The sequence below is a fragment of the Eptesicus fuscus genome, chromosome 15 (assembly GCF_027574615.1).
Source record: "Eptesicus fuscus isolate TK198812 chromosome 15, DD_ASM_mEF_20220401, whole genome shotgun sequence".
Classification (NCBI taxonomy): domain Eukaryota; kingdom Metazoa; phylum Chordata; class Mammalia; order Chiroptera; family Vespertilionidae; genus Eptesicus; species Eptesicus fuscus.
Window position 1 is genome coordinate 37,343,521 of NC_072487.1, and position 11,737 is coordinate 37,355,257.

Consider the following 11,737-nt stretch of genomic DNA (forward strand, 5'->3'; position numbering starts at 1 on the left):
AGAGCAGTTCCTCTCAGAACCACTAAGGGACTGAATTCTGACTAAAAGTTCCTGTGCTACAAGAGAAAGTAAACTTTTGTCAAATGCTTCTGTACCTGTTGAGTTATTATTTCTGTGGGACACAGCTGTCCAGAGGCAAGATTACTCTACTGATATTGTATACAGGTAAAATCAAGTAAAGCCTGCTTCAGCAAGGAGGGAAAAAAATTTAAAAAGAGAAAAAAGGTGATTCGAGAGGGCATTGAGCCCTGGCCTGGTAGCTCAGTTGGTTAGAGCATCGTCCCGATAAGCCAAGGTTGTGGGTTCAATCTCCATTCAGGGCACATACAAGAATCAACCAATGAATGCATAAACAAGTGGAACAATAAATCTCTCTCTCTCCCTTCCCTCTCTCTCTAAAAATCAATCAATAATTTTTTTTTTAAAAAGAAAGAGCATTGGCAACATATAAAGTATTAATAGAAATTAATGATAGCCCCACCACAGTGGCTCAGTGGTTGAGCATCGACCTTTGAACCAGAAGGTCATGGTTCGATTCCCAGTCAGGGCACATGCCTGGGTTTCAGGCTGGATCCCCAGTGGGGGGTGTGCAGGAGGCAGCCGATCAATGATTCTCTCTCATCATTGATGTTTCTGTCTCTCTCTCCCTCTCCTTTCTTCTCTGAAATTAATATATATATTTCTAAGAAAAAAATTGACAATAATAATTGCTATCATTTGAGAATTTATGTGCCAATCACTGTGAAAACCAGTCTCAATGGGAAAAATGAGTTATTTTCCAATTCTTGAAGATATTAGAGCTTAAGAGGCCCAAGCTCAAATTCTGACTTAACCATTTCATCGTTGTTTGGGCAAGTGTCCCAAATCCTCTGTGCCTCAGCTTTACAGATGTAGATGCAGATGCAGATGCAGATAGAGATATATAAAGATAAAGTCTGCTGGTCCCCACACTACCCTGTGAGGCAGATACTGTTGTTACCCACGTGTTACAGATGAGGGAACTAAGAGCCGCTAAGTAATGTGTGTGAGAATACACAGCTAGTAGGTGCAACGTGAACCCAGGAAGTCTTGCTTAAACCACTTCACTAACTGCGCATAAGCAACAGGTGTGAAGGGCATATTTGACTGTTATTGGGTGGGTGCTGGCGTCAATAACCTTGACCTTTCTTCCAGCACAGAGATCCCAGGGGCCCATAATCTCATACTGTAAACAGCTAAAGGGATTCAACAGGCAGAAGGGATCCCTTTGAAACGTCCAACAGTAGGCGCCCACACCTGCTGCAGCCAGAGGCGCAGCGTCTCCCACGCTGGGGGAAGGCAGCTCTCCGAGGAAACCTGCCATTAGGAGGCAGGCGGCGAACCCAAGGCGTTTCCTAAAGCCCAACCCTAGGTGTCACCAGTGTGACAAGATGACCAGTCATCCTTTCATCCGCTCAGCCTTTCGCACTTGCATTCGCACAGGAAATCACACTGTCTGCAGCGCCGTGGGGGGCGCTGCGGGGCGCTGACGCACGGAGGGCGGAAAAGGGGTGGGCGGGGGGACAGGGCTGTTTGTGCCAACAGGTTCCAGCTGGTGCTGCAGCTCCGCCCGCGGCCTCTCTTCCCTGCCCCTGGCCACGTGGGGCAGCTGCTTCTCCTGGGCTCGGGTTGTTGGGAGGGAAGTGGAGGGAACCCACATTACATGTTTGAAACTTCGGTTTTAAAAGTTACTACGGTAGGGGGTGCCGGGTAATAAAGGGTAAAGGGGGTCAAATATATGGTGACAGGAGATTTGAGCTTGGGTGGTAGGCACACCACGCAATATACAGATGATGTATCATTGAATTGTACCCTTGAAACCGATATCATTTGATTGACCAATGCCACCCGAATAAAGTTAATTTAAAGAAAAGTTACTGCCATGGATGGAGGTTGGGGTTTGGATTTTGAGGGGAAAGAGGAACAAGCAGGTTGGTAGGTTATAAGAGGACTTTTCTTCCTTTGTTCCCGTCTGCTTTCAGCAGCATTTAGATGTTATGCTAATTCTCAGGTTCAACGTCATCCTGCTGGAGGAAATAATAAAAAGAATGCTGACTTACAGGTGCATACGAGTGAACAGGATGCTTTCACAAACCGTCTTGTTTGACCCTCATGACACACCTATGGAATAGACAGGACAAGGATTAAAATTCTCCTTATGTAGATGAGAAAAGTGAGGTTCATGAATATGGTATAGACTATCCAAAACAGTATTCAGTTTGTCTTTGAGAAATAAAAAAAAACAACAACACATCCCCAGTATTTAAATTAAGTACTTTTGTATGATTAGCCCATGTTATATATAAAGACTCAGCCTTAGTCACCTCCCCCCGCCCAAGCCCAATACACACGCACAAGCACACACACGCACAGGAGCACATACACACAGAGATTATATTTGCTGATCACAAGAGGGGAAAAGTTATAGCAGAGCAAGGAGGGAGAGCATTCTAGATCAAAAGAGGCTTAAAATACACAATAACCCAGAACAATGTGTGATCCTTGACTGAACTCTGATTTGAATGAATCAGTGAAAGTCACATTTGGGATCAAATGGGAAATTTTGAATACGGACTATGAATTAGGTGACATTACGGAATTATTGTTAATCTTGTTAGGTGTGATAATGGGGTGTTGTAGATATAAAGAAAAATTTTCTTATTTTTGGAGCTTCTCACTGAAGGATTATGGGTGAAATGTCATTACATCTTTAAAATACATTTGCAAATAATAATAATAATGAAACATATGTGACAATATATTGACAATTGTTAACTCTAGGTTAGGATATGTAGCTATTTGTCTTACTATTCTCTTTGTCTATAGGCTTAAATTTTTCATAACAAGTTTTAAAAAAGAGTGATTCATTCTTCCTTTTACTCTTAAACATCTTTGTGTGTGTGTTTTTTTAGGGCTGAGACTATCTTATTTATTTATTTATGTTTTGAGAGAGAGGAAGGGAGAGGGATAGAGACATAGACACATCGATGAGAGAGAAACATCGATAGGCTGCCTCCTGCATGCCCAGTGCCCTGACTTTTTGGTTCACGGGTGGACACTCAACCACTGAGCCACACTGGCCAGGTTAGAGACATTCTTCTTTTTTAAGAGAGAGTAGAAGGGAGGGGGAGAGACAGACAGAGAAACATTGATGTGAGAGTCAGACACATCAACTGATTGCTTCGTGCATGCACCCTGACCAGGGCCAGGGATCAAGCCTGCAACCAGGCACATGCCCTTGACCAGAAACGAACCTGAGACCCTTCAGTCCACAGGCCGACGCTCCATCCACTGAACCAAACTGGCTAGGGCGAGACATTATTCTTAATGTCCAAGATCAGAAAAGTATTAAACATAGCAGGGAAGAAAGCCATGCCAACATTGTATTTTAAAATAGAATTATGTCACTGGGGTTAGAATCTGAAGAGAAAACAGAATGTTTTTCACTCATTTGAGAATAACATACTGTGGGGATAGATGGATAAGACTATGGATATGTGGATGACAGATGGATGGACTTAAATATGTCATATCACTACATAAAGGAACTGGAGTGACTGGGAAGAGAGATGGATTGCTAGATTAATCCTAGGTTTTCCTCCTTTAGTATTTTACAGTTAACTTTCACAATGCCCAGACCTTTTTAATGTTGTTACTCCATCTTAAGGAAGAGAAGGGAAAGCTTCAGACTTGTGCTATGCATGAAACCTCCGCCTGATCAATAGTCTTATATTAACAACAAATTGTGGAAGAAGGCATGGTGAATGGTGATAATTCCCACTATTTGAGGAGTTCCTAATCTTCGTAGGAGATACTGGGTCTCCTTTAAAATCCAGAAAAAATGCACATACAATTCTGGCTCAAGTTCAGGAGCTTCTTGAATCCCCAGAATTCCAACCATTAATTTCATGTAGGTTCACCAAGTCCATGTTAAGAACTCCTAAGCTAAACTGTAGCAGGAGATGACTGGACCTGGTAATAACAGGCACAATTGATCATAAAAGCTGTGAAGGTCAAGCCCGGATATTTCTACTTGACAAAGGGAATCTTAACTACCTTGAATGTAGCTGAAGCAATCAGGCACTTAAAATTAGAAAAGGAAGAGAATGGAAGTTAATGAATTTTTTCTGGTTAATACTGCGAGTTAAAACAACACCTTTTACAATAAATAATTCACCATAGTCCCAAGTGGTGAATTAAGGACAAGAGTCCACAATTCCTTACAAAGAAAAAGAAAGAAAACTGAGGACGCATTTATTTATTCAACAAATCTATATTGAGGTCCCACTGCACACTAGGCCTTGTTCCAGGAGCTGGAGACACACAAAGAACAAAACAGACGAATTGCCTGCCACGTGGAACTTGTTTTCTGTTGAGGTGGAGGGAGGGAAACAATAAACAAGTAAACAAACAATTATATGACCTAATGTCACATGGTAATAAGCACCAGAAAGAAAAATGCAGCAGGAGAAAGAGAAGAGAGAGCTAATCGGGGTGAGTGTATGACAGAGGGCAGTTAGGGTAGGCCTGGCTGAGAAAGAGATCCTTGAACAGATGCCAGGATGGAGTGAAGAAGTGAGCCACACAAGCCTCTGGGGAAAGAATTTTCCAGGAAAACAGAAGAGGAAACGTTCTCCATGTGTTTGAGAAACAGCTAGGAGGCCACTGTGGCTGGAGGGAGGTGAACCGGGGAGAAAATGATGGGAAGTATCCGGGAATCAAACCATGTAAAGGAGGAAGGAGATAAAGGCTCCGGAGTGCGCTGAGCGCTGGCTCCGATTGCACTGAACCCCATTCCCAGCGAAATCCTGGGAAACTCACTCACTTTCGCAACTCCGCCGCCCCCGCAGGCCGCCCGGCCCGGGACGCTGGGGACGCCGCCACAGCGGCGGCGCCCGGAGCCCGGCGGCCTCCCAGCACCCGTCCCCGCCGCGCAGCCCCCGCGCGCCTGACGGAGGCCCGGGCGCCCTCTCCGTGCACCTCCTGGCGGCGCTAGACTTCAGTAGAGTTGACTGAATTCAAGGGATTAAGAAGTATAAATTGGGGGGACGCCGCGGCGGCGACGTCCGGAACGCGGCGATGGCGGTGCCTGGAGCTCGGCGGCCGCCCAGCGCCCGTCCCAGCCGCGCGGCCCTCGCGCGCCTGGGTCCGCGGGTCGCGCGCACCGCGCTCCGGACGGAGGCCCGGGCGCCCTTTCCGTGCACCTCCCGGCGGCGCTAGACTTCAGTAGAGTTGACTGAAATGAAGGGATTAAGAAGCACAAATTGAGAAGTTTGAAAAAGATGGCGGCGGAGGTTAAAGGCTGTTCTGTTGCCTCGCACCCAGCGAAATCGGAGGGGATGAGGTGTGGAGGTGCGTGGGTCTGGCTGGTGGCGGGGGAAAGGGGCTTTTGTTCCAAACCTAAGGGAGATTAGCTCTCCATCACCCTGAAACCCATCTTCTGGCGAACCCCGGGAGACCCAGATGCCTGCGGGGAGAGGCGGGACTTTTGCGGAGGTGCGCCCAGCAATCAGTGTTTGCTGCGCTGGAGTGCGGAACGAGGGGACTTAGATACGTGGAAGGCAGAAGGACCAGACTCACAGCCATCGCGGCTCGCCGCACCATGGCCTGTTGGCACCCTGAGACCCCGCCCCGCCCTGGGACCCACCCCGCACGTTTTGAAGACCCGCCCCGCAAGTCTTGCAGGCACACCTGCGCCCCAAGCGACGGCTTATGCATGTGGATGGCCTGCCCTCTGGCAGCGGACCAGATGATCTGCTGTTCTAGTCGGACTGCTCCAGGGCCACTCAGACAGGAGGAAGAAACTACAGTTTTTGCTGTAATCCTTGCTGAGTGCCTAAGGCAGTAGCTTACCTACACCCCATTGGAGACCCAGAAACGAGGGCATCTAGTGGTCTGTGGGAGATGACACCAGATTTCAACCACGTGCATAAGGGACACATTCAACGGGAATATTCAGTGAGCGCCAAAGCTTTGCTGCACCAAGACCCGGCCCATAAACGTGTCTCCTGCACAGCAACTCTTCCTTTATAGACAAAGAGAGCCCCCCCAGTGACACCAACAACAATCAAGACTTAACTATACAAAGGAGGACCAAGATGGAGGCATAGGGCGGAAGCCTGATTGTTTCCTACCACAACAACTTTGAGACTACGACAAGAGAGCAGAGCAGACACCATCCAAGACCACCATAGGGCTGGCTGAGTAGATGCTCTACAACTAGAATAAAAGAGGGGTATGTGGGATGATGCTGATGCCGGTGACCCAAAGACCACACTTTAAGAACTACGGCTCAGGCGACACAAAAGAACTATGGCTCAGGCAATACAACAGCGGCCTGGAACGTGCTCGGCGCAGTTCCCCCGGCGGTCTCCGGCTGAGGGGACAGCTCCACTGGCAGCCAAGCACGGACAGACGAGCCCCTATGAGACATGGGGTGGGAGACTCCGCGCTTGCTGACCTCCGAGTCCGTCAAGAATCTCAACGCCCCGGAAGCGGCCAGGTGCGCATGCTCGGTGACCGGCCACCGATGCAGACCCAAGGGCCGACGCAGCGACGCCAGACTGGCCCACCGCCATGCACCTGGTGCACCGGAGCTTCGCCGAGCCGCCGCCCGACGAGTTCTGCAGCAGCCATACTGGAGCTCTGGAAGGATGGCCAGGGGAATTGCTGAGGGGGGATTGACCGGCAGGAATTGGGATCGGGAAGACGGGGCCCCGCTGAGACCTGGGTGCGGGCGGGGTTGCGCGCCTCTGGGCTCGGGTGTGGTCACAAACCTCTGGGTATAAGTGAGGTCTCAAGTCCCTGGGTCTAGGTGAGGCCACATGCCCCTGGGTCCAGGTGAGGCCGGACTCCGGGTCCGGGTGAGGCCAAGTGCCCCTGGACCCGGATGACGCTGGATCCCGTGCCCGGGCGAGGCCAAGCGCCCCTGGGTCTGGGAGAGCCCACACACCCCTGGGTCCAGGCAAGACCATGCGTCCCTGGATCCGGATGAGGCCTCGTGCACCTAGGCCCGGGTGAGCCCAAGTGGCCCTGGGTCTGGGAGAGGCCAAGCGTCCCTGGGTCCGGGTGAGACCATGCGTCCCTGGATCCGGGTGAGGCCTCGTGCATCTAGGCCCGGGTGAGCCCAAGTGGCCCTGGGTCTGGGAGAGGCCAAGCGTCCCTGGGTCCGGGTGAGACCATGTGTCCCTGGATCCGGGTGAGGCCTCGTGCACCTAGGCCCGGGTGAGCCCAAGTGGCCCTGGGTCTGGGAGAGGCCAAGCGTCCCTGGGTCCGGGTGAGACCATGCGTCCCTGGATCCGGATGAGGCCTCGTGCACCTAGGCCCGGGTGAGCCCAAGTGGCCCTGGGTCTGGGAGAGGCCAAGCGTCCCTGGGTCCGGGTGAGACCATGTGTCCCTGGTTCCGGGTGAGGCCTCGTGCACCTAGGCCCGGGTGAGCCCAAGTGGCCCTGGGTCTGGGAGAGGCCAAGCGTCCCTGGGTCCGGGTGAGACCATGCGTCCCTGGATCTGGATGAGGCCTCGTGCACCTAGGCCCGGGTGAGCCCAAGTGGCCCTGGGTCTGGGAGAGGCCAAGCGTCCCTGGGTCCGGGAGAGACCATGTGTCCCTGGATCCAGGTGAGGCCTTGTGCAACTAAGCCCGGGTGAGGCAACGTGCCCCTGGGTCTGGGAGAGGCCAAGCGTCCCTGGGTACGGGTGAAGCCAGATCCTAGGTCCGGGTGAGGCCGTGCGCCCCTGGATCCATCCGGGTGAGGCTGGGTCCCAGGCCCGGGTGAGACCACGCGCCCCTTGGGTATGGGTGAGGCCACGTGCCCCTTAGTCTAGGTGACGCCGTGCCCCTGGGTTCGGCCGAGACCAAACCAGAGGGAGTCGGACCTCCGTTACCACCATTTGTCCACCATCCAGAGCTGAGGGGTCAGTGCTGACATGTACACATAAGGAACTACTGGACATCGAAATTGGGTCTCAAAAGAACTGTTGGTCCAGGGGGAAGCTCGCTACAGATTGATTCATTTGCCTGTCAGCATAAATATTATTGCTCGTCTCACATTCAGTTCTTATTAGTATATATCTAGTGACATATGATCTCGTTCATCTAGAGGAAATGATGAACAACATAGACTTAGGAACAAGAACAGAACCAGAAGCAAGGAGGCATCGATCGGACTATCGGGCCTCAGAGGGAGGATGGGGGAGGGTAGGGGGAGGGTGGGGGGAGGGGGAGAGTTCAACCAAAGGACCTGTATGCATGCATATAAGCCTATCCAACGGTTAAGTTCAACAGGGGATTGGGGCATGCGTGGGGAGAGGGATGGGATGGGAATGGGGGGATGAGGACAAATATGTGACACCTTAATCAATAAAGAAATAAAAAAAAAAAAAAAAAAAAAAAAAAAAAAAAAACCATGTAAAGGCTTGGGGGTCCTGGGAGGGACTTTGGATTGTGTTCTCAGAGTTGTGGGAAGCCGCTGGAGGGTTTACAGGAGGGCAGAATTGTGATCTGACTTATATTTTATGACAGGTCACTCTAGCCGCTGTGTGGAAAAGGGACATAGAGGGTGAGTGTGAAAGCAGAGAAGAGGAAAGAGAAGGGTTATTTTCCATTTCCACATGGTAACCAGAGATTTTTTTTTGGTGGCCCTGGGGGGAAAAACTTAGATACAAAGATTACCAGGATCAAAACGCATCCTTTGGACCAGTTCATTCTGCCCAGTATGCCACCAACATCCAGCTGGTGGGTCCTAGAAACAAGATGGCAACCACCCACCTCATGTTAGCTGTAATACCATGATTTATAATAAGAAATATACAGTTGGTCTTTGTCAGCGTTTCTGGCACAGAGTTTCTAAAACCCTTGGAATTTCCTAAGCGATGAGAGTGACAACAGTATCTTTTGTTATATTAATGAGGGGACTTTTGGACTGCACCTAAGCATGGGGGCCGGTTGCCAGGAAAACCAACCATGTGATTAGAGGGTTGGACCTTTCAGTCCCACCCCCTGACCTCCTGGGAGAAGAAAGGGCCTGGAGGTTGAAACTATCACCAATGGCTAATGGTTTAATCAGTCATGTCTATGTAATGAAGCTTCCATAAAAACCCAAAAGGACAGCCCTAGCTGGTTTGGCTCAGTGGATAGAGCATCGGCCTGTGGACTGAAGGGTCCCAGGCTCAATTCCAGTCAAGGGCACATTCCTGGGTTGCAGGTTCAATCCCCAGTAGGAGGCGTGTAGGAGGCAGCCGATCAATGATTCTCTCATCATTGATGTTTCTATCTCTCTTTCTTTCTCTCTTCCTCTCTGAAATTAATAAAAATATATTTTTTTAAAAATACGAAAGGACAGGGTTCAGAGAGCTTCCAGGTTGGTGAACACGTGGAGATGTGGAGGAGTGGCAAGCTCTGGGGAGAACTTGGAAGCTCCCCACCCTTTCCCCATGCCTTTCCCTAGGCATCAGTTCTATCTGGCTATTCCTGAGCTATATCCTTTTACAATAAACTGGTAATCTAGTAAGTATAATGTTTCTTTGAATTCACTGAGCCCCTGTTGCAAATTAATTTAAACCAAGGAGGAGGTCATGGGAACCTCTGATCTATAGCTGGTCTATCAAATGCCCAGGTGACAAACTGGACTTGTGATTGTCATCGGAAGTGGGAGGGGCAGGGTACAATCTTGTAAGATTGAGCCCTTACCCTGTGGAATATGACACTGTCTCCAGGTAGATAGTGCCAGAATTGAGTTGAATTGTAGGACACCCAGCTGATGTCTTAAAATTGCGTGGTGGTATATGGGATACTGCTCCCTCCCATTGGTTTCCAGAATTGGTACCAGAATATTATTAGCTTTTATCTTCTTTAATGCAAATACTTGCTTGTCTTGCCCTCAGTCTTCCCATTACAAGGTAGGCTTAGTAGCTGGGACATAGCAGCTTGGACTTGGGATCGGAAGACCTGGGTGAAGTCCTGGGTCTAACACTTTACAGGAACTGAATAGATTGGGGAAGTCACGTAACCTCTCTAGACCTCAGGTTCTTCAACTGCAAGATGAGAAATGACCTCAGCGTCTTCACAGAGCAGTTATGAGAAGTAAAATTCAAAAAGGTATTTGAAAGGGTTTTGTGAACTTTATGCAAAAACATGTCAATCCAGTTCAGAGCTGGCAGCCACTAAAAGCAGTGAGATGACAAAACAAAGAAATTGTTCTCCCATTACTGTCTTGCACTCAGCCCTGGAGATGGTTGGTTGGAGGGCAGGCTAGGGTTTTGCAGAGTAGGAATAAACAGAGGAGAAAAGAGAAAAAGTGAATGGGAGAGAGACAGAGTACTTGGGGGGTGGGAATGGGGGGGGGGAGTGCATGAAAAAAGGTGTCTGTGTAGCAGACAGAGAAGCACTGTCCAGAGCCTTCTGCAAGGCTTGCAATCAGTAGACAGCCTCAACTATCAGTCCCTTCAGAGGCTGCCTTAACTGCAGAGAGCCACCTCATCCAGCAGAGAGCCACCTCATCCGAGTTGGCTGCCAGGGCAGCTTGAAGCTAATAACTGATAAAAGAGGGATCTAAAGGCCTAGCTATTTTGGCCCAAAAATGTACAACTCTGACAGGCAAATTCATTGCAACCCTCCCCCCGGAGTTACTGGAAACTGTCAGTCCTACATCACACTTCTCCCTCTGCTTTCTCTTCCTTAAAAAAGTGTTGACCCTCCCACCCCCAACAAATATCTTGCAACCCAACCTCTGTCTCATATCTACTTCCAGAGAAACTGGGCTGTCCCAGCAGAGGTCTGAAAGAGCAGGTGGTAAGATGGGGTTTGGAGCTGGATCACTCGCTGCCTAGACTGGTACCTTCGCTGAAGCATAGACAATCTCTGTCATAAACTTTCACTGGTGCTGAATTGAGAAGGTGGACCTGTGAAAGGGAATGCACTAGCAGAGCTACTATGAAAGAAATAGTAGCTATAAGGATAACAGTATTGGATAGTTGCTAAGCATCGTTGATGTGCTACAAAAAGATAGAGAAGGGCATACTTACCTGGCAGGGGAGATACCATGATCACGAAGGTGGTTTTCCCAGGGCGAGGCTTATCCATTGCACTCCGGATGTGCTGACCCCTGCGATTTCCCCAAATGTGGGAAACTCGACTGCATAATTTGTGGTAGTGGGGGACTGCGTTCGCGCTCTCCCCTGAAAAAAAAAAAAAAAAAAAAAAGATAGAGAAGGGCTGAGAGTAAGAAACAGGAAATTGAAAGCCATGTGTGAAGGATAGAGGGCCTCTTTGGTTGCATACAAAGAAGTTCTCATCTCCTACAACTAGAGGGTGGAGAAAGTCAAGGTCCAAGCCCAGGTGTTAACAGAATGGCTGAACTTCAAAGATGATTAAAAGCCTACCCAAGGGAGCTCTGTTATCCTAAGGTCAAGGCCCTGTTTGGGGAACTAGGGACACATGGGATGGGGCATCTTGGCAGACACCCTAGATTTTTTGGACTTTCTGAGGCTGCAGGCGTGGTCCATACCTCCTTATTAAGAAACAAATAATATTGTACCCTAGGATCTAAAGGATTTAGAAATTGTCTCCCGTTATATCGCCATTAATTCACCAGTCTGACACCTTCAGAATGGATCTGTTAGAATGATTGTAAACTACTGCAAACTCAACCACATCATAGCCTAATCACAATTGCCAGGCCACATGTGGTAATTTTGGATGGAGAAGAGTAATATGGCCTCAGAA

The 11,737-nt window shown here is 49.3% G+C and overlaps 1 non-coding gene across 1 annotated transcript; it reads left to right on the forward strand.

The window, feature by feature from the left end:
* Positions 1–11,029: 11,029 nt before the first annotated feature.
* Positions 11,030–11,193, forward strand: LOC129151797 (U1 spliceosomal RNA). Its single transcript, XR_008558431.1, has one exon. It is a non-coding gene; the product is annotated as a U1 spliceosomal RNA (small nuclear RNA).
* Positions 11,194–11,737: the final 544 nt, after the last annotated feature.